Below are 18,998 nucleotides of genomic sequence, written 5' to 3' on the forward strand. Positions count from 1 at the left end.
CCTGAAGAAATAAGGGCAATAAAAGGATCAATGTCAATTTTCAGGACCCAAATTGAGAATCTTTTCCATTTACTCTTGTAAATGCTCTTAGTGGAGTCTTTCTGGGAGGTTAAAAGTATAGTATATATAGCCTGGGCTATCTAGCTGTTAATAGAACTGGAGAAATCATGTGATTAGTTTGAGGCCTGGGATACTGGGATGCTGTATCCCTAAGGGATGTGACAGAAGGTCTGGAATGGGGTCCAGTATACAAGGAGGATAATGAAGATGAGACTGAAGAAAGGGGAACCACACTTGGTGAAGCTAAAAGGGAACAATGAGGATAACTGAGCTCTTCAACCAACTGGCTTTCTGTAAGAATTTTGGAATCAGAGGTAGTGGGGCATAGGTGTAAAAGAGAGTGTGGGCCAAATGTGGACTAGAGCATCTCTTGGTGACTCCCTCTGACAAAGGATCAGAAAAAAGTACCAGCTGCATTTGTTGTTGTGGGGAGTTGCAAAGAGATTGCAGCAATGTTGCCCCCAACAACACTGCAAAAAATGAAATCTATGTAAGGTTAAATATCTTAAATCAAGGAAAGAATGCTTGTTTTTTTACTTCATAAGATGTTTCCAGTTTTTTGTAAGAGAGGTTTGCTTGTTTCAAGCCATTTTGTCTTTAATTATCTTAATAAGATTATTTAACTTGTTACTGAGATTTTTTTACTGATTCTAAGTAAATGAATGCTTAAACTAGAACTATAAGATTTATAACCATGCTTAAGCACACAAATCAGACTTTCTTATTTCAAGTATCTTTTTCTTTCACCTCTTCATTAATTTATTGCAAACATTCAAATAGCACATGTCTTTTAAGAACATGCTTATCAGTTCATTCAGCCTTTATTGATGTAAGATATTAGAAAAATAAAGTTTGACATTTGTAGATCAATGTGTGTGTGTGTACTTTTAAGAAGCTATCTAACGTCTTGCACAAGTGTATAAATACTGAGCACGTGTAAGCCTGACTACCATTTTGTAGTAAGCTGTTGAGATGTAAGCATGTATGTCTGTAAGGTCTGTCTCTTAATTAGTTTGTTTATATTTTATGATGCTGCTATCCATCCTGATGTGTTTCTATGCAATAATGCATCTAAACAAACTACCCTGCCTGTTTGTCATCTATGTTAGAGAGGGACGAGCGACATGGTGTTAGAAGAGGCATGGCTAAAATGACTTGTTGCCAGAAAGAGTTCCAGTTTCTCCAATTTGAGTCCTAGAGGCATCCAGTTGGTATTGGAGGAATATATAGGAGTGGATCATCCCTACTGCATGTATAATTCACAAAACAGATCAGAAACTAATTTTAGATGTTAAAACTTGCTCAAATAATTTCTTACTTGCAAAATATGAAATGAAGCATACAGGATGCTCTAAATGATATTTAGATAAACCGAAATGTCCGAAATTGATAAAAATATTTGAGTTACTACAGAAAATGTTTGAAATAAAGTCCAAATTGCATAAAACGAATAAAATAGGAAATTACCACATTTTAGCTAAGTATGTATTTTTTATATTTAAAGATACCCAAGTTATCAGAAGTGTATGGAGTGTTCGTATGTTTATGCAGTATTACAGTAAAGTTATTTCAAAAGATACAGCTATTTCAGAGAATATTTTGCAAAGTACAGTATTTCAAAGAGTTTATTGTGCACTCAAATCTTGAGAGACTTGCTTGGCTACAAACATATGCATTAGAAGCTGGAGCTAAGTGAAACTTGCATTTTAATATTCTGTTAAGTACAAACTTGCAGATTTAAAAGTACTGTAGTTTCATTTTTTCTGTTGTGTGTGTTTTACAGTGTGGTCTGTGTCTCTCTGCAGTTAACTTGCATTTTAATATTCTGTTAAGTAAAAACTTGCAGTTTTAAAAGTACTGTTTCTTTTTTTCATTTCTTCTCTTTCCTAATTGTGTGTTTCTGGCTGTGTGTCTGTTTGCTATACGTGGGGGTGGTGTTATCACTCTTTGTTATCTGATATTTAATAGCCTAGAGGGATTCCTCTGCACTTTAAGTGCTAGCCACAAAGTTTGTGAAATCATTTTATGCTCAACTCTTGAGAGACTTGCTTGGCTACAAACATCTGCATTAGAAGCTGGAGCTAAGTGAAACTTGCATTTTAATATTCTGTTAAGTGCAAACTTGCAGATTTAAAAGTACTGTAGTTTCATTTTTTCTGTTGTGTGTGCTTTACAGTGTGGTCTGTGTCTCTCTGTAGTTAGAGTTTCTCACCCACCCTCCTTTGTTCTTGTGTTGGTGTTAGTAGCTCTGGAATTGCCCACCCCTCCTGTAAGTCTGTATTAGAACACTCCTCCTGGGTCCATCTCATTTGCTCACTAAACCAAGTATAGTGAGATCATATTCTGAGTCTAGTGTTCACTCTACTTAATACAGAGAGTAGATTTGAGAAGGCCAAAAAAAAAAAAAAAATTTGCTTTTACTGTATTTGTCTTTCCTCCTACTTTCTTTTGCTTTTCTTAAAAGTACTCACTTTTATTTATTCTGCTGCATTTATTACTGCTTGGTAGTAGCCTGATTAAACTGTAACTGTTACTCTAAGTCTTTTGGTTTAAGCACTTGGGCTTCATACAGGCTGTTTTACATTAAGAAGGTTTGTGGTCTGCACTGTTGTGGCAGGACAGGTAGCTTACATCCTTCTAAGTTGGGAATTGCTGATTGAAGGCCCAGTGTCTGCTATTCTAAAAGTGTATTAGTTCTGGCTTAAGCACTTGGGCTTCAGGCCAGTTATTCTACATTAATAAGGTTTGTGGTCTGTACTCTTGTGGGAGGAGAGGCTGGATTCTGCCCTTCTGAGGTGGGAATATCTGGTCACAGGCTTATTGTGCCTGCTTATTTGAATTGTTTCTGTCTGAAATTGGTGCGGCTTGTTGCTGTAGCATAGACCAGATTCAGGCCTACTGAATCTAGCTTTGTTTGTATAACTTGAGCACTGATCCAGGCCATCTTTTTTGGAGAAGGTTCCCCTGCACCCTAGTAAGCAGGGGTGTGCAGTTAAAACTTATCTGATTGAAGACTGCTGGAACAGGGCTCAGTTTTTAGCCTTTTTCTGGTTAATTGGGCAACTTGTTTAAATCAGTTTGTTCATTTTCTATTGTACTTTATTCATCTGCTTTTACTGTATTTGTGTTTCTTCCTACTTTATTACTAGGGGCATTGTCTACAACTCTGATCTGCGATATATAACAATAAGTATCCTTTTCTGTGCATTTAAAGTGTTTTTTGAGTGTATCTGCTTTATTTTCTAAAAAATATATATATATATATATATATATATATATATATATATATATATATATATACTTGTTTCCCACCTTTCTAAGCTAGTATAGTCCAGTTTTCAGGTTAGTGCTGAATTCAGAGCTGTGTTACAAATCTGTGTTTGCCCATACCTTACTTGGATAGAAGGAAGTTCTCTGTTCACCTGTGAGAGAGGGGAGCTTTGAGCAGCCTGTCTGTCCCTGGAGGAGTGGTTTCAGCCCAGAAATTAGTAGTTTATTGGCCATTTTGGGCTAATTTCTATCTCTTTCATTTCCTTGCTATAAATACCGTATTTGCCCAGTTTTGCATGCCGGGCAGCACCGGTTAGCTAGGGTTAAACTATTCCCAGCTCCACAAAGTCTCCTCTTCAATTTTTCCGTTGGAACTAGACAAACTTTCAACTTAAGCACTCAAGCCACTTTTTTTCTCAGCCTGGCACTTCCTCAAAACTTATAGCAAGCATTTATAAACCCTAGCACTAGACCCTCCTGTATGGTACAGAAGGACAAGGCTCTCTATTCGACCTTACCAGCCATCCAGTAAAACAGTCCACTGTACCTATCCAGGCATGTCCAAAGGGCAGTGTCAAGTGTACTCTCCAGTCCAACTGGTGAATCTGGGTATTTTGAGGCAATGTTACAACTGCCTCATGTACACAGACAACCCCCTCCTCCTACCACCAAACACTAATACATGCGAGAGATGCAATTATACGGCCAAACTGGAGGCTAAGCTCTTTCAACCCAAGTCAAGAGGAGAAGGGAAATACTTGCATCACACCACCAGTCTCACATAAACCCATTAAAGCAGCACTGGAAAAAAACACACATAAATACATGAAAACATACTCGGAGGCTCTAAATAACAATCTACAAAAGCAACAGAGACCTCCAAAGCAAACATCCAAGCAACCTCCACCTCCCAACACAAAGCATGAAACACATACTTCACAAAACCAGTGTGCCATGCAATCACAGCCCTTAAGGCAAAATAACATACCCAGCATACTAGTAATAGGTGACTCTATAGTCAGGCACACTGACATCCCACTCACTAAGCTGAATAAGTAGAAGATTACTGTTAGCTGCCTGTCAGGTGCCAGGATCCGCCACATAACACAAGCACTCAGGTCACTACAGAACAAGTACAAATATGACTCTGTCATTGTCCACACTGGTGTGAATGACCTGAGCTGTACCTCTCTGGACTAGATGAAAAGAGACATGGAAGAGCTCTCTGATCACGTAGCCCAGGCCGGTACGACCCTGACCCTGAGTAGCATCCTGCCCTCACTAAGAATGATACCACGGTATAAAGAAAAAATTCTCAATTTCAACAATTGGCTAAGTTTCTGGTGTCATTCAAAGGGGATCCAGTGTCTGTCCGCCTGGGACGACATGCTCGACAAGCCACACTACTTCACTAGAGACGGCTTGCACCTGTCACCCTTAGGCTTTTGAATACTGGCCAAGGCTCTTGCTACCCCCATAGTGCCTTTTTTAGGCAAGGCTCAAAAGACAAACCCACCGCCGTAAATAGCACAAGTAACAAAAAACTGAGGGTAATGCTACTCAATGCCAGAAGTCTGAACCTCAAAATGCACACACTCGAGGCACTCCTCAGTATGGAGAAAATCGATATATGTGCAGTAACAGAAACCTGGTTTAAGGCTCCAGAGAGCACCCCAGCACTACCAGGCTACAACTCATACCATACATTTCGGCCACAGAACCCAAACCGAAATACAAAAGGCGGGGGCGTATCCATATTCATCAAGGATACCCACACCTCTAGGTTAGTGGCACAGCACAATGCTGCAGAGATCATCCATGTACAACTAACAATGGGCAAAACTGCAATTCAAATTGTAGCTTGCTACAGATCATCCACCATGTCCCAGGACCCACATTCCACATTTCTGGAAACACTGGGAAACATAAAGATCCTACCAAACACCCTAATATTGGGTGATTTCAATTACCCAAACATTAACTGGGAGAACTACTCAAGTACTAACTCCCTTGCCCAATATTTCCTAGAATTTATAAACTCAAATGCCCTGGTTCAACTGGTCAACACACCCACCAGAGGTGACAACATATTGGACCTGGTCATCACCAACATGGGCGACCGGTGTTCCACACCAGAAGTAAACCCCTCGCTGGTTAGATCTGACCATAGACAAATCACTTTGGATATCCACATTCTGCCCCCACCCCTGGACAAAAAAAACACCGTGAAAAACTTTTCAAAAGCAAACCACGTTACGGAAGACCGAGGTGGAAAGTTTTAAAGCCCCCGTGTTGAAGGATAACACTGTCCAAGCTGCAAAATCCTTCACTAATGCATTCTACGGGCACCTGCAAGAATGCATGGATCATGCCATCCCAAGCAAAACCAAGACTCACTCCTCCAAGAAAAGGAAACCAGTCTGGTGGACTCCTGCCATAAACAAGCTACACAATAAAAGGAGGAAACTAGTACAGAAAAGAGTAAAATCCCAAGAAGGGAAGACATCCCTGATCAGTATCAGCAAGAAACTTCGATCCCTCATAAAATCATCCAAGGCGAGCTTTGAAAGAAAAATTGCCAAGGACTCCAAAGATAACCACAAGGCATTCTTTAGCTATGTCAAGAATCTAAGTGGCAATGCTCAGATCTGCTCAGAATTAGTGCAGAATGGCATAAAATACACTGAACCGACTGATATCACCAATATCCTGGCAGACAAGTTCAGCGCAAACTTCACCCCCCTCTCACCCCCAAGAGGGCCCATAACCATACCAGAAGAATGTAGAGTCCACGAAATCACAGACACTCAGGTTAAAACAGCCCTCTCCAAAGCCAAAAACACAGCATCAATGGGACCGGACGGTGTCCCAGGCTGCATCCTACACGAGCTCAAAGATGAACTAACCCCTCACCTAAACACACTGTTCAAACTCAGCCTCTCCACAGGCTACGTACCCATAGAGTGGCACACAGCAGCAGTTATTCCACTTCACAAAGGTGGAGCCACAACAGATCCCGGGAACTATTGCCCTATAGGCCTGACTAGCTTGGTCTGCAAGTCTATGGAGCGCATCATCATGGAACTTATTAACAGAGACATTGGGAACCTCCAAACACTGGACCCTACCCAGTTCGGCTTTGTTAAGGGCAGATCATGCCTCCTAAACCTGGTGGACTTCTTTGAGACAGTTACAAAGGCTATAGATGAGGGAAAAGTGGTCCACACAGCCTACCTAGACCTCACAAAGGCCTTCAACACCATTCCCCATTTTGGTATTATAGACAAGCTCACCAGCCTGAACATAAATCCCTACGTCACAAGATGGGTTTCCAACTGGCTCATGGACAGAACCCACATGGTGAGAGTTGCGGGAGCTAGGTCCGACTCTAAATCAGTTGCAAGTGGAGTTCCCCAAGGCTCAGTCCTAGGACCACTCCTGTTCGGCATATACTTCTCAGAGGTACAGGCAAGCACAGGAGGACTATGGCTAACCAAGTTTGCAGACAACTGCAAACTAGGGGCTATAATTGACTCTCCGGCTGACACAGACATCCTCCAAAAGGGTCTCACTGAGACAGATACCTGGTGTCAAAATCATGGCTTCAAGCTAAATGCCAAAAAGTGCATAGTCATCCCCTTTGGAAAAAACAAAATACCCACAAACTACTACATAGGTGGTAGTCTCCTAAATACGGAAAACGTGATAAGGGATCTGGGGACCCAAGTAGACAGTAATCTCACCTTTGATCATCACATTGCCAAAGTGGTTAGAAAATCCTTCTACGTGGCCCACCTAATCACAAAAGGGTTCGCATCCAGATCAAAAGAGGTCATTGTGCCCCTCTACTCATCACTCATCAGACCCATCATAGAGTACAACGCCCCATTTGGGATGTACCTTACAAGACACCTGCAACTGCTGGAAAGACCTCAGAAGTACCTCACCAAGAGGATCACTGGCCTCAAACAGATGCCCTATGCAGCTCGACTGAAGAAATTACAGCTGTACTCGGCTGCATACCGCCTACTCAGAGGTGACCTCTGCCTGACATACAAGGCCATGTCCAACCCAGAATTAATGGACATGCTCCACCTAAAGAAAACCTTATCCCCATGAGCCACATGCTCTAGGGATCTCAACCTCACCACAACAATAAATAGGACGTGCTGGAGGGATAGATTCCTGTCCCAGAGACTTCCCATGCTTTGGAACAAGATCCCAATCTACATTAGGCAGAGCACCTCGCTAACACTCTTCAAAAGAAATCTTGACGAGTGGATGGGAAACAGAAAGTTTATCTCAGGGATCAATTCAGTGGCCCTGCTGGACAGAGGCACAGGGAACTAATCTAAGGGGGTGGCGAAAGCCAACACATTCTGGCTAGGCTTATAAATACCTTTGGGCAGACCAGGGGCTCCAGTATCCTAGACCTGGTCATTACCAACATGGGAGATAGATGCTCCACACCAGTGGTGACCCCCCCCCCATTGGTCAGGTCTGACCATAAGCAAATCACCCTTGACGTCCACATCCCACTTCCACCCCCCCCCCCAGTAAGGAAACCTCTGTAAAAAAACTTCTCCAAAGCCAACTTCATGCTACTCAAGTCAGAAGTGACAAACTTCATGACACCCACGCAGACGGGAGCTGAAAGTTCGACTGCTGAATCCTACACTAAGGCACTATATGAGCACATCCACTCATGTATGAATCGTGCCATCCCAAATAGAACCAAGATGATCTCCAAAAAAGGAAGCTAATCTGATGGTCCCCTGCCATAAACAAACTATACAACAGAAGGAGGAAACTGTTGCAGAAAAGAGGAAAATCCCAGGATGCAAAAAACTCCTTTACCAGCCTCAGTAAGAAGCTTAGATCCCTCATAAAATCCTCCAAAGCTAGTTATGAAAATAAAATTGCCAAAGATTCCAAAGACATCCACAAGGCATTCTATAACTATGTCAAGAATCTAAATGGCAATGCTCAGGTCTGCTCTGAGCTACAACAGAATGGCATTAAATATACTGATCCCAAGAATATTGCCAATACCCTGGTAGATCGATTCAGTGCCAACTTCACCCCCCTCTCACCCTCTAAAGGGACCATCTCAATACCAAAAGATTGCCAAATTCCGGTAATCACGGCCACACAGGTAGAAACTGCACTCTCCAAATCTAAGAATACAGCATCCATGGGACCAGATGACATCCCGGGCTGTGTACTACATGAACTACAAAACGAACTGGCACCTCACCTAAGTGTCATGTTTAATCATAGCCTCACCTCAGGCTTTGTGCCCACTGAGGGGCACACAGCTACAGTTATCCCACTCCACAATGGGGGATCCACCTTGGATTCTGGGAACTACCATCCCATCAGTCTGACGAGTCTGATCTGCAAGGGCATGGAACGCATTATCATGGAACTTTTAAGGAAAGACATTGGTAACCTTCAAACACTGAACCCCACCCAGCTTGGGTTTGTGAAGGGCCGATCTTGTCTCCAGAACCTGATTGACTTCTTTGAATCGGTCTCCGGAGCTGTGGATGAGGGTAAGGCGGTCTACACAGCCTATCTGGACCTCGCCAAGGCCATTGACACCATTCCCCACTCTGGAATCATAGATAAACTTACTAAGCTGGGCATAAATCCCTATGTCACTCGCTGGGGAGCCAACTGGCTTACTGACAGAACCCAGACTATAAAAGTAGCTGACTCCAAATCCAGCTCCAGACAAGTGACAAGTGGAGTACTTCAGGGTTCAGTCTTAGGACCACTCTTGTTTGGCATCTACTTTTCTGAAGTACAGGCCAACACTAAGGGACTCTGGCTAACAAAGTTTGCAGATGACTGCGAACTGGGAGCCATTATTGAATCCCCAAATGATGTGGATATTCTACAAAAGGGCCTTACAGAAACATGCTTGGTGCCAGAATCATGGGCTCAAGCTTAATGCCAATAAATGTATAGTTATCCCCTTTGGAAAAAAACATGTACCCATGAATTGCCACATAGGTGGCAGTACACTAAACACTGAAAGTGTGATGGGAGACTTAGGGACACAGGTGGACAGTGGTCTCATCTTCGATAACCACATCGCCACAACAGTCAGGAAATCCTTCTATGTGGCACACCTCATCACTAAGGGCTTTTCATCCAGAAAAAAGGAGGTCATTGTCCCACTGTACTCATCCCTCATTAGACACATTATAGAGTACAACGCCCCATTTGGTATGTGCCTCACAAGACATCTGTAACAGCTGGAAAGACCACAGAAATACCTCACTAAAAGAATCACAGGCCTAAAGCAGATGCCCTATGCTAACCATCTAAAAAAACTCCAGCTATGCTCTGTGGCATATCGTCTACTCAGAGGCTATCTCTACTTAACATACAAGGCCATGTCAAACCCTGAGCTGTTGGACATGCTCCACTTAAAGAAATCCCAATCCCTCAGAGCCTCACACTCCAGGGATCTAAACCTTGTCATCACAATAAACAAAGCATGCTGGAGGGATAGGTTTCTAACCCAGAGACTCCTCATACTCTGGAATAGATTGCCCATACATGTAAAGCAGTGCGCCTCCTTGACCCTCTTCAATAGGAACCTTGACGATTGGATGGGAGATAGGAAATTCACCATGGGGATCACATTAGTCACCCTGCTACACAGGGGTCCAGGGAAGTAAATATTGTGGGAAGAAATATCCAGGGAATTGTTATGGCTAGGCTTGTATAGGCCCTAGGGCCGATAGCCTAGTACCAACCTATGAACCTAAATGAAGTCTTTCAATGTGCAATGGAGCAAATTTTTCTGGATATCCTTGTGCTATTATAGTAGATGACATACTAGTAGGAGGTAATGTTGAAGATGAGCATGACAGAAACCTCAGAAAACTTCTGGAAAGAGCATGTCGAGTGAATCTTAAGCTCTATCCACAGAAATGCAAATTAAGGCTACAAAAAGTTACTTATGCTAGTCATTTATTTACCAGTTCAGGCCTATGACCAGACCCTGCTAAGCAAACAGCCATTCTTGAGATGCCTCCTCCAGACAATGCTCAAGCCCTGCAATGTTTTCTTGGCATGGTTAACTATCTAGGCAAGTACATTCCAGACTTGAGCCAACTTCAGCACCGCTTAGAGAGCTGGCATGTAAAGATGTATCCTGGTCTTGGTTAGAACAGCACCAAAAAGCATTTGATGTCCTGAAACAGAGAATTGCCAGTCCACCAACTCTCAGATACTATAATGTTCACAAGCCAGTCACTCTTTCATGTGATGCTTTGAGATTTGGTCTAGGTGCAATCATTCTACAAGATGGTCAACCTGTTGTCTATTCATTGAGAACTCTAACCCAAATTGAAATGCAGTATGCTCAGATCGATAAAGAGCTTTTGGAAATTGTGTTTGCATGTTCAAAGTTCCATGATTATGTTAATGGAAGCCCTATCCAGATAGAAACAGGCCACCAACCTCTAGTCACTATCTTGAGAAAGCCTATGCATACATCTCTAGCCAGACTGCAACATATGATGTTGAAACTGCAAAAGTATAATTTCACTCTTGTCTACAAGAAAGGCAAACTTCTTTATCTTGCTGTTACATTATCCATATTACCCAGAAACTCCACTGAACAGCATAAGAATGAGAACCTTGATTCTGAAGTCATGGAAGTGAGAATTTTTTCTTCCACATGTCTTGATGAGTTTAAAGATTGCATAGCCACAGATCCAGTTTTACAGAGGCACAACCACTTTATTCAACAAGGATGGCCATCAAAGCAATCTAGTTTACCTCAAGAAGTGCAACTTTATTTTCCATACAGAAATTTTTTTTTGACAATGGTATCATTATGAAAGGTCCAAAAGTAATTGTTCCAAACTCCTTGCAATAAGAGTACATTACTATCTTGCATCGTGGCCACCCAGAAGCAGAGGAATGACAGTGGCTATCCTCCATTCAGCTGGGATGAAGCCGGTGTTCAGGCTTTGGTTGAATAGGGTGTCTAATGCAGCTGACAGCTCATGCCTGAATTGATGTAGGATACAGCCAGGGATGTTATCAGGTCCCATGGAGACTGTATTTTTTGCCTTTGAAAGGGCACATCAAAATGTTGTTGCAACACCAGCAAAAGTGTCAATAAAATTGTCAAAAATATCCATTACATCTTTTTCAAGTTGACCTGTTGTGCTTGCTGCATGCTTCTTTAGCACTCTCTCCACCTGCTTCCTTAGGTTGTCCAGTAGTGATGATTGGTACTGTTGGACCCCAGCAACAATGTCATTCATTCCTTTCTGAAAATGAGAGAGAAATGTAGATGATGTACTTGATCATGGATACCATCAGATGGGCCACTCTAGATGCATGGCAATTGCAGAACCTATTGTTTCTTATTTCGGCATGCATGTTCATGCAGGTTAGAGCAGCCACTGCTCACAACAAAAACACTACAGCAACAGTCCTCTATTCAGCAGAAGTCTAAACCATATACAAATTATCTCTTTAATGTTGAATTAAAATATCATCAATGCTTTTTGTGTACATCACAGACAGATGAGGAAATACATATTTTTTCAGCATCCTATCTGTTTCAGACACCTGCAGCAACTGGAAAGACCCCAAAAGTACCTCACCAAGAGGATCAAAGGGCTCAAACAGATGCCATATGCTGCCTGGTTAAAGAAACTCCAGCTCTACTTAGTGGCATACCACTTGCTCAGAGGCGATCTGTGCCTGACGTATAAAGCTATGTCCAACCCGGAATTAATGGACATGCTGCACCTCAGAAAATCCAAATCCCATCAAGCTACATGCTCGAGAGACTTGAACCTCAGCACTGAAATAAATAGGACATGCTGGAGGGACAGATTCATAACCCAGAGGCTCCCTTCACTCTGGAATAAAATCCCAGTCCAGGATAGGCAGAGTCCCTCATTGACTCTCTTCAAGAGGAATCTTGATGAGTGGATGGGGGATCGTAGGTTTACCCCGGGTATCACTTCTGTGTCACTGTTAGACAGAGGCACAGTATACTAACCTCGAAAAAGGGCATAGCAAAATTAATTTAAAATGTGTGGCGAAAGCCAAACACACTCTGGATAGGCTTATAAATGCCCTAGGGCAGATAGCCTAGTATGAACCTATGAACCTATGAACCTATAAGAGCCCTAGGGTTTCAAGGGACAAAATAGCTATGTTTGCAAAAGCTTATATACTATTGTATCTCAAAGGAAAACTGCAAGACGGGACTGGAAGCAGCAGTGCTTAAGCAGCCAACTACAGCACGTGTTCCTGCTAGTGAGAGAGTCATAACAGATTTGACATATTTGACATGAGGGACCAAACAGTAAGATAAACAAAGAACTATAACTATAATCATCAAGAAGTATGCAAAATGCTCTGCATAATGTAACTAACCAAATGCTGTTCTCTTTTTTACAATTGCATCATACCTGTGAGAGATGATGCTTGCCTCTGGCATTTATCACTAAAGCAGTGGCATGTGGTGTCAAATCCTAAATAAAGTGGAGATTTTAATGTAGTATATATATGGAGGACATAACTCATGACAAGTCTAATATTTGTGCCATAAGAAGCTGTATGAAGATCGAGGATCTATTGTTAAAGATTCGTTCTTCAACAATAGCCCCAAAATTGAGTACATTACTTAGTATAGCCAGTTACTTAAAAGTATGGTCCATTTCAAGTCAAATACCACAAGGTAAGTAACTTACTTGTACTGTAACAAGTCTGTGTTAGTCAATGCCCCTTTGTCCTTCATCTGAGACATATATATGGAGTTGCTGATCACTGATGCGGGGGTTAGATAAAAGTTGATTCCGTTCAATGTCCTGTGTACCAGACATCAAAAAAAGTATTATTCTTTGAAATTTAGCAATAATTGTGTTTTGTTCTTATTTTAATTATTTTCATATTAATCCATCTAGTCAGAAGAGTCATTCTAATTAAAATTATCGAGTTATTGAATAGCGCAGATGGACTCCCCTTTGCATCCCCAGTTTGTACATCCTCCAATTCCTGACATTGCGTCTACTCCCTCCCATCTGAGCTGAGGAAGTGAGGAAAATACACAAGATGGGATGAAGAAGTGTTTATCAAAATCTTTTTCTTTTAGTATTGCCAATGTCACCATGAAAAGTTTGGTTTTATGGCCACAAAATAAGAGAAAATGTGAAATTCTGACCCACATTCACTTGCCCAGTTTAATGAAATAATTGAGTTTTTGTATGATGCACACACTGTTTTATTCCTTATAGGTAATAAAATCTCTTAAAATTGTGATGAAACTGAGCTACTTACTTCTTGCTGTAGTACTTAGCTTTCCTCCGATTGTTGTTTACTTGGTCTGGTGTCTTCATCTAGGTGCTCAGGGTGTCTTCTCTTTACATGATAATACAATGAATTGTGTGCTCTGTATTCTTCAGTGCATCTGTCAATGCCACACATCAACCAAAAATCAGATGTGTGGCTGTGCAAGCTATTAATATGGGTCAATAAAAGTTTTAATGAAGTACTCTTAAACACACAGCAGATAATGAACTTCCAAAGGATCTTGTTGTTAAAAAGCAAAGGCATGCATCAAATCTTCGTTTGTAAAAATTTTGTTCCAGTATTTACTGAGTTCATCACATCATCTGGCCACATTGAGGAGGCCTATGAATATGCTATATAGTAATGTTTATGTACTTAACCTGATGAAGTGAAGTGCACCCATGAACAAAGCATGTTTCCTGAGTACAGTCACCATTCAGTTGCAGTCAGCCATTGTCAATCCTTCAAGATAGAGAGCAAAACAATGAATGAAAATGGAAAGGATGCATATCCAGGCATGGATAATATCACAACTGCAGTATTAGAAGGTAAAGTCAACATTTATTTGTTTCATTAGGATGTTGGCAGCCCACTCCCACAGCAAACTTTTGTATGGCGTTTGCATGTGAATACTTTCTGAGTCTTCCACCAACGGAGAGAGAGAGTGCGTGTGTGTGTGTGTGTGTGTGTGTGTGTGTGTGTGTGTGTGTGTGTGTGTGTGTGTGTGTGTAAAATGCTCCAACTAGGAATAATGGCTCAGGCTCAAACCCTGTACCTTGGCTACAAGGAGCAAGAGCCTGATTTTTCTACCCCTCCCACCACTTGTGTTTCAAGGACCTGAGTGCATAGCTCTCAAATGTTCAGATCTTTGGGCTGTTCCTTCTGAAATTTCTGGTTTTCTGGCAAATCAGTGAGGACTGACTTCACTTTTGTCCACCCCCCTATAAATTCTGACTTTTTCCAGATGTCTTGTGCTACAAAGTTGAGAAATATGGCTGAGTGTCAAGTGCATTTTACAAGAAAGTGAGTGTCAAGTGCATTTTTCAAGGAGCTGAGAGCTTCAGGGGAAGATAAGTTTAGTGCTGATTATACGTCAAGTCTGTTTACAATGTGCAGCTGTTGTTTAGCAAATTATATCATCATTATTGTATTAAAGTATTTGAAAGTATTAGTAGCACAGCAGGGCGTATACTTGCTTTTAATTCAGAAGGCTGTGGGTTCTACTCCTACACCATGTGGATTGAGTGCTGGTATTATATTGCCCTTTTGATTGCTGATTATTTGGTGCATTTGAAAGGGGGATATGGTTATGCACTCCAGAGTGTGCCCTTCTTTGTATGAGATGCTTATTAGCTATGAACGGCTCGGTTTGTAAGTCATTCCATATTGCAATATTACCAGCTTACCAGTTTTTTTTAATGTAACATTGGCAATTTAATTCTTCAAGGGCAGCAGGCACTGAATTTGTAGATGAAACACTGAAATGTAAAGTTCTTTGCCAGTAGCAACCTCTTGCAGTTCTTTTTAATGTGGAATTATTCAGATGATTTTTACTTCTGCAGAGATTATACTTATTGACTGATATTGGTGGATTGTAATGACAGATATGTGAGCGTTCTTTTATGTTTGAAATTTTCTGAAATGAGTAGTTTTGACATTATTGGTTCATACATTTTGTTTCATTGCCTACTGACAGAATGTTCAAAACTACAAATTTAAAACACATTCTAACAAGTGGTGCTGTATTATACAAAGAATATAATTTAATACAATCAGGAAGGTGAATCAAAGAACACATACATGTATGCATGGCCCTAAAAATGTGTGCAAGGAGCTTATGGTTTGAAAACAGCACAAAGGTAAACGTAATCCTCCACTGGCCAGATACATTTTCTTTTAATGTGAGTTTTAATTCCATTTCAATGAGTTTCAAGGCAGATAACTTTACTAGTCATGCTAAGTCTTTTGTCATTGTGAGACTGTATTGTTTGTTTAGCAAATGATTATCAGTGTTTGTGCTATTTTATTTCAATATCTGTAATCACTGTAGAAGTAAATAAGAAAGCAGTATGCAACAGGTTTGAACAGTGTGTATGGTAACTGGGCAGAAACAGCCAAGTCATGAACATTGGAATGGCTAGGTGAGGGTTGCCGTAAGAGGGGCTGCTGTGAGGGGCCCGAAGCTGATTGGTAGTAATTACAGTATATGAACCAATCAAAAGCTGTGTAGCAGAGCCAAAGCTGTTCCACATAATCCAGAGCACTTGGCTTCTCTTTTATATTTTAAATGTTTGTGGCCTGACAGGTATGTTTGGAAAAATTTCCACAAAAGGTATGTTTTATTTTGTGAGGAGGAGGGGTAAGGGGTGGCAAACTCAAAGACCACACTGGGCGGCACAAACTCTAACTATGCCACTGGGCCCACCTAGGTGCTTATTGGTAAAGTTTACTGTTAGCAATAAATAACTGCAATAACTCATGTAATCCAGCTCAGCTTTTGAGCTGACAGTGCAGGTTTTCTACATTTGAAAAGCAAGTACAGAGTTGTTTACTGGGCCATTCCCATGCCGCAAATGAGTGACAATTTTTTCTTTTTCAGATGATAAGGTTGTAAGACGTAGTGTCTTTCCTTGTATTGTGCTTTTGTGAAATGTTTGATTTTAGTGCTTGTGCATACCTGGAGACATTACTGATGGGGTCGCTTGAGTGAAATGTTTTATTTTCATGCTTGTGCATACCTGGAGACCTTACTGATGGGGTCGCTTGGGTGAAATGTTTGATTTTAGTGCTTGTGCATACCTGGAGACATTACTGAAGGGGTCGCTTGGGTGAAATGTTTTATTTTCATGCTTGTGCATACCTGGAGACATTACTGATGGGGTCGCTTGGGTGAAATGTTTGATTTTTAGTGCTTGTGCATACCTGGAGACATTACTGATGGGGTCGCTTGGGTGAAATGTTTGATTTTAGTGCTTGTGCATACCTGGAGACATTACTGAAGGGGTTGCTTGGGTGAAATGTTTGATTTTTAGTGCTTGTGCATACCTGGAGACATTACTGATGGGGTCGCTTGGGTGAAATGTTTGATTTTAGTGCTTGTGCATACCTGGAGACATTACTGAAGGGGTTGCTTGGGTGAAATGTTTTATTTTCATGCTTGTGCATACCTGGAGACATTACTGATGGGGTCGCTTGGGTGAAATGTTTGATTTTAGTACTTGTGCATACCTGGAGACATTACTGATGGGGTCGCTTGGGTGAAATGTTTGATTTTAGTGCTTGTGCATACCTGGAGACATTACTGAAGGGGTCGCTTGGGTGAAATGTTTGATTTTAGTGCTTCTGCATACCTGGAGACATTACTGAAGGGGTCGCTTGGGTGAAATGTTTGATTTTTAGTGCTTGTGCATACCTGGAGACATTACTGAAGGGGTCGCTTGAGTGAAATGTTTTATTTTCATGCTTGTGCATACCTGGAGACCTTACTGATGGGGTCGCTTGGGTGAAATGTTTGATTTTTAGTGCTTGTGCATACCTGGAGACATTACTGAAGGGGTTGCTTGGGTGAAATGTTTGATTTTAGTGCTTGTGCATACCTGGAGACATTACTGATGGGGTCGATTGGGTGAAATGTTTCATTTTAGTGCTTTTGCATTTCATGACACATTGTAGTGCTTTTATTCATTGATGTAAAAGTCACCTTAAGAGAAATTGGATAAAAATGTATTAGAATGTTGTATATTATAATGATGTGCATTACTATAAAACTTCACTTTTAAATATATTAAATAGTGAAGTTGTTGAAAATAATAAGTTGCTTGATCATTTACTGTGTGAGTAAATGTGTTTTCAGCTGTTAATATAACCACAGACATGCTGTCCAGCCTCTCTAAGAAGGATTTACATGATATCTTTCCTGGGCCAAAACACTTTTTCAGAAGGAGAACCATTTGGACACTTACTCATGGTGAAAGTGAGGTAATCACATTTTTGACAAATTTTCACATGGGACAACCTTTAATATAAACATGCAGTATGTTCTGTTATCAAATAATCATTTCATAACCATTATACATTTAAAGACTGTATTTTTTTTATGTTTCCTTGTTCTTACAGTCAGTCTTCTTTGCCTTATAATTACCATTATATGTTTCTCATATACAGGGCAAAGACTCACACGTGTAGACCAGGCATCTCCACTGGGACCTATGATTTCAGCCCCTCTCTTGGCCCTCATCCCTCAGCATCCACCCACCATTCTCCAAAGCCAAGAGGCCAGCTTGGTATCAACAAAACTGTACAGCTTCTAAGCCCGCAGTATGTCTTATACACAGACACAGGAGTTGGAGCAGTCGAAAAACATCTTTTTTGAAAAGTAGCATGCTGGACAAGAAGAGTACACCAATTCCAAAGATCTTTGCTGTCGATTAATCAAAAATAGAATGGCAAGCATGATTTCCATTAAGAGAGCATCTGGGAATGACTTCCAATACCCATGCAGCCGTGAACTCACTGTAATGGCAAAGCATCTCATAGAGTACTACCCAATGCTGCAGGACAAATCTGCACCCAGTGGAGCTTAGTGGGTATGTCTATAGGCTCCTATTCATGTTTCCAAATGTAGCACTGTATACTTGCCCACCAAAGTGTAAACATCTGACATGGGTGTAAGGAGGTGTTTTATATGTAAATCAGGCCAACATATGTCTGTATCTATTAATTTTTGGATTCCATTTTATTAAATGAGATTCATAACACTTAACAATTTTGTTTGTCTGTTTCTTTTTAGGAATCAGTGAAGAAGCAGCTGTTGAAAAGGGGTTCAGAATATGACGACCCCCAAAAAGAAGAAGGGAGTGACCCCTTCAAGAAAGAAACCACATTGCCTTAGCTTTCAAAACAGCCAGATGTCCACTGATGAGACTGATGACTCTACCACATCTAAGATAGAGAGGTCACCACAATGTAGCACCCCAGAGCTGTTATCCGGTCTGTTATCTTTTGTGTTTTATGTCTTATTAAATTAAATTATCCACACAGCGTACAGTTGCTGGCTATTCTTTTTTCATTTATGTAATCTACAGCCATGCATTTGCTTCCGTGCAGGGGGATCTTAATTTTGGATGCACGTTTCCTTCCTGCTGGTTATCTGTGGTCTGCTGTGTATATCAGATCTGTATTGGATCTGCATTGGATGCCTTACGGTTATTTGGAGCTCGTACTACTCACATCCACTTTGGTTTTTGGACTTGTCATAGTTTTACATCACCAGGAACTATTTCCAACATTGTGGGATATATAATTTGTCTAAATCCTATGCTTTATGTACA

At 41.0% G+C, this 18,998-nt stretch overlaps 1 protein-coding gene across 1 annotated transcript in view; it reads left to right on the forward strand.

Annotated features, from left to right (window-relative positions):
* GJD3 (gap junction protein delta 3) overlaps window positions 1-18,699 on the forward strand; it is a 1,257,337-nt gene extending 1,238,638 nt beyond the window's left edge. Inside the window, exons 6-7 of the transcript XR_006362584.1 lie at window positions 17,833-18,254; window positions 18,458-18,699. The gene's annotated coding sequence lies outside the window, so the exon portion shown is untranslated. The remainder of the gene's footprint in view (window positions 1-17,832; window positions 18,255-18,457) is intronic.
* Window positions 18,700-18,998: the final 299 nt, after the last annotated feature.

This window comes from Protopterus annectens, chromosome 13.part0 (genome assembly GCF_019279795.1).
Source record: "Protopterus annectens isolate FY-2018-M chromosome 13.part0, PAN1.0, whole genome shotgun sequence".
Lineage (NCBI taxonomy): Eukaryota > Metazoa > Chordata > Ceratodontiformes > Protopteridae > Protopterus > Protopterus annectens.